General features: G+C 52.7%; 1 protein-coding gene across 1 annotated transcript in view; it reads left to right on the forward strand.

Annotated features, from left to right (window-relative positions):
• MYO7A (myosin VIIA) overlaps positions 1–4,833 on the forward strand; it is a 107,839-nt gene that overhangs the window by 41,564 nt on the left and 61,442 nt on the right. The window lies entirely within an intron of this gene.

The following is a 4,833-nucleotide window of genomic DNA, read 5'->3' on the forward strand; positions in this document are numbered from 1 at the left end:
CCCGGCCCCCACCCCAGAAGCCCCGCTGCCCCAAGGTTTGTCCCTTTTCCCTGGTGGATTTTGCCCTCTTGTTTTCTGACCCACCACGTTCTCCTTGCCCCCCACCCCATCTCGCCGCCGCTGTGCGCTCTGGTTCCTGTTGTAGTTTCTCTGTGGTTATTCATCGGGCACTCTCCGCCACTCAGCAGCTTCTGCGAAGGTAAAAGACCCCAGTCGGGGACGGAGGATGGCGTGAGAGGCCTCAGCGGCCCTTGGGGCTGGGCTGTGTCCTTGGCCCCCGCGGCACGGAGGCTTGGGGAAAGGGCTGTTGTTGTTGTTTGGTTTTCATTTATTTTTGTGGAGTGTGTGTTTTTGTGGAGTGGTTTGTGGAGTGGTTTGATCTTTGTTTATTGAGTTGTGTGGACTGCAGGCATGTCAGTTTCTTAAAGGAGGAAACTGAGTCCTAGAGAAAGAGATGAGACTTGCCCAGTGTACCGGGGCCTGGGGTGGGACCCAAAACCCTGTCTACCGAGTTCTCTGCTCCCTTAGGTCTCTGGAGGTATCAAGGCCTGCTCTTCCCATCAGGCCCTGTGAAGGGTTTCTACGTCTGAGACTCAGTCAGAGCCTCTGGTTAACCTTGTGAAGCAGGAGGGGCACGTGGTGGTTTCTGCATTTTGCAGATGGGGACGGAAGCTCAGAGGTGGTGTGTGGGTCACTCCAAGTCACAGCATCTGAGCACCCCCTACCCCGGTCCTCCGTAGGTCCTGGACAGCATTCTTGGTGTGTCCTGACAACCAGCTCCAGGGTGTGCGTAACTCCCGAGGTGCTTTGGGCTCCAGAGATGTGGGGTGACCTTAGCAGCAGCATAGCTCTGACCTCTTCTCTACCTTCGATTTCCTCTCTGCTTAGGCCTGACATCCTTTCACTTTCAGTCTTAATGCTGAATCCCCCTTCCTTCCTGCATGTCTGGCATCCCCCTCCTGTCTCGTGCCTGGCAGAGTGCTGGCACGATTCACAAAGCCACAGCTGCAGAGCAGGGCCTGTGGCACGTCATGTCTAGACACAAGTTCTCTGCCAAGGGTTGGCTCCAGGCCAACGCTGTGCCCAGCTGGCTGATGAGAGGAGCATAGGGCCAATGCCAGCGAGGGTGCAGGTGCCTGAAGCTCCAGCATCGGTAGTCCCCACCCCGAAGCCCACACACTGCAGGTCACAGAGTTAGTGAGACAGGAGTGACTCCGGGTTCTCTCCCCAGTCTTTCCTCTTGTAGACCCAGCTGCCCTGCCAAACCCATGCATTCCTGGGCAGTCTTCAAAGGCCACTGAACACACCTGTCCTCCTACCTCTCTTTCCAAGCCCCTGGAGGCTGTGGGGACCTCCCTGTGAAGTTTCCTGTTCTGAGTCTCCTTCTCCTGGACTCTGGGAACCTACTTGCAGAGGAACCATGGAGAGGTTCCAGCATGAGACTGGGGCAGTGGTGGGGGGTGCAGCGTCCAGAAATGCCCACCGCCAAGGGAGATTTTGGAGCACAGGATTAGAACATGGCAGGGATCAATTTGATAACAATCACTTTTGCTCTTCTGGGCCAGCCTGTGAGCTACATACACATATTTCTCATCTCATTCATTCCCTGTAACTCCCTCATGAGTGATTACTATTGTCCCCGCTTTACAGAGAGGCCAAGGTACTTGTTTGAGGTCACACAGCTGGTGACACGCAGGGATTTGATCCAGGTTTGGTGGCTCGGATGGTAAAAAATCCGTCTGCCAGCGTGGGAGATGTGGGTTTGATCCCTGGGTCAGGAAGATCTCCTGGAGGAGGAAATGGCAACCCACTCTAGTGTTCTTGCCTGAGAAACCCCATGGACAGAGGATCCTGGCAGGCTACTGTCTATGGGATTGCAAAGAGTCGGACACGACTGAGCGACTGACACTTTCACTTTTCTATCTTGGGGAAGGGCCGGGACTTGGCCAAGGTCATGGATAAGTGAAGGCTTTCGAGTCCCTGCTGCTTTTCACTGTACCATGCTGTCTGTGAGAGTGTTGTCTTAAGAAAATGCTTTGTTTCTGTTGGGACAATGATAGCTCTGTTAAAAGAACAAGGAGACTGGCTTGGTGAAGTGTGGATGCTGAGTCAAATTTTACTGGATGACAGTATACTGGTTGCCGTGTTCTCCTTAGGGTGGGGGTCCACATCCTTTCAGTGATAAAACCCATGTCCTGTGCAGGTCCCCAGTGCCTGAATTCTGCCTTTTGACTCTTGTGTCTGCCTCTTGGGGTGCCCTGGGAAGCCCCGCCCCAATCATTACTGCTGGAGGGGAGCAGTAAGCCAAAAGCATGGTGCTTCTTCTAGGGCATGGAGCCCCTAACCCCCAATCAAGGCACATGTCCCCGCGGAGCTGAGTCCACAGGAGGCTGGTTCACTCTTCATGCAGGAGGCATCTCCTGCCACTGACCTCCCAGCCCCAATCGTATTATATTCAGGTGCCTGCCCCTCACATCCCCTCCATGGAATCATTTAACACAGACCTCTGGATTTCTCACTTCTGCTTTTACCCCATCCCTAAATATCTGCAGATTATCCCAGAAAACAACAAATGTTGGAAAAGATGACCTTTCCCCTCAATGAAATAAAACCAAATCAGAAACCAGGTGGCCACGGCCTTCCTTCTATCAGAAACACCTATTGAGTGCCTGTCATATACCAGATATTGTCCTGTGTCCTGGGGACACAGTAGTGAACAAAACTGAAAAAATTCTCTGTCGTCATGGGACTTACCCTCTAGCAGAAGGGAGAAGTAGTTAATAAGCAAATAAGTGAATTATCATAAATCAGGTGGTGATATATGAGATGGGAAAAATGGAGGGAGGTGAGCCAGTGGTGGGGTTTTGCAGTTGTGAAGAGGGATTAGGAAAGGCCTTACGGAGAGGTTGGTGAGGAGGTGAGGAAGCCGACCGCCTGCGTTCTGGAGGAAAAGCAGTGCAGGGAGAGGGAACAAGGAACAGCAAATGCAAAGCCCCAAGGTGCTTTATAAGCCCCCAACCTGCCTGGTGCATCGTAAGAAGATCACGGGGGCAGGAGTGGCTGGAAGGTGGGGAGTGAGGTAGTGGAGGGGCTGGGGGTAACTGGGACCGGATCCTGTGGGACAGTGCTGGTTCTTACAAAGGACCTTGGTATTCATGCTGAGTGAACTGGGGAGCCATTGAGGGTTTTGAGTCAGTTGGGAGAGGGGACACATGACTGGATTGGTGTTTGAACAGCCTCATTCAGGCTGCTGTGTTGCTAGCGGGGTAGAGGTCAGTGTGGGGGACAGAAACAGGGAGACCAGTTTGGAGGTTATTGCAACAGCAGGAGAGCCATGCAGGCAGCCTGGACCAGGCTGACAGTGGAGGAAGTGGTTAAGAGGGTCAGATTCTGGATCCATTTTGGCAGTAAAGTCAAGGCGGTTTGCTGCATATTGGATATGAGAGAGGAGGGGCTGGGGATGGCCCCTAGACCTGTGGCCTGAGCAGCTGGACAATTTCTAGGCGCCCTTGAGTGTGAGCAACCATTCAGCACCACTTCAGTTCAGCAAAGGGCTGTTGACTGATGCTGTGTCAGGCCCTGGGGCACGGTAGTAAGCAAGGCAAACCCGCCTGTCCTCTCGGGGCTCATAGCTCAGCGGGAAAGCCAGAAAGGAGTGGTTCCAGTGTGCTGATCACAACCAGAGAAGGATATGCCCTGTGTGTGTGTGTGTTGTGTGTGTGTTGTACACGTGCTCATGCTTTGTGTGTTGTGTATGTGTGTGTATGTGTCTGTGTGTTGTGTAGGTGTGGTGTGTGTGCTGTGTGTGGTGTTTATCTGTGGTGTGTGTGTGCGTCTGTATGTACTGTCTCTGTGTGTATGTGTGTGTGGTGTGTGTGTATGTGTGCACATTTGCGTGTTGTGTGTCTCTGTATATGTACTGTGTGTGCTATGTGTCTGTTGTGTTTGCACTCCCTGTGCACACACATGTGCCTGTGGCAAGGCCTCTAATGTCGGCTGGGCACAGCCCAACCTGGACAGCTTTCCCCCTACTTGTGGGGGTCACCTGCTGCTGCTGCTGGGTTAGGTGCTAGGGCAGATGTGGGTCGCAGACTTGACATTCACGCAACCCCCGTGCAAAATAGTCTCCAGCTTCTCTTGGGAGCATCCTAATTCTAGATAACACTATAGTGGAAAACACAGCAAATTTCAGAATAACAAGGATTTGCTACTTCTTGACAAGTTTCATTTCAGTCCCAGGGTGTATGGTCTCACTCTAGCATGGGATAAGTTCCTCTCCCTCACCCAACACACCTCACACATTGATATCTGCATCCCCAGTGGTGCTACAGGATATCAGATACAATAACTCATTTAAAGTAGAAAACCTTAAAATCATAATCAAATTTACTTATTAAAAAATTCTAATCCAAAAGAAATTGCCAGGAAAACAGTAATGTCAAATGCTCTGGAATCGAATCTGGTCTCTACGTCCAGTTTCTGGGTCTGAGATGTTCTGCTGTTTGTCCGCTGCCTGCTGTTGCTCAGGTTCTCCCCTAGGACCCCACGTCATTTCACAGTGTTCTGAGGGGGACCCCAACAGGGCAGGAGGTGCAGGGGGTTGCTAGCCACTTCCTGCAGATAGCGGCTAGTGGAGCACGGGGCCCTTTGGCCTTGGTGCTGGACGGCGGCCAAAGGCCAGCTGTGCGCCTTCTTAGGAGGCTTATGTGTGTCTGCCCCGCCCGCTTGCTGCTGACCTGTTAATCCAACAGGCAGGGCAGAGGGTGCAGGCAGCACCCCTGCCTTGCTGGGTGGCTGTTGACTGAGACAGACTCACAGCCCGCTCAGCTAGGT

This window comes from Bison bison, unplaced genomic scaffold (genome assembly GCF_000754665.1).
Source record: "Bison bison bison isolate TAMUID 2011002044 unplaced genomic scaffold, Bison_UMD1.0 scf7180017864531, whole genome shotgun sequence".
In the NCBI taxonomy this organism is placed as follows: Eukaryota; Metazoa; Chordata; class Mammalia; order Artiodactyla; family Bovidae; genus Bison; species Bison bison.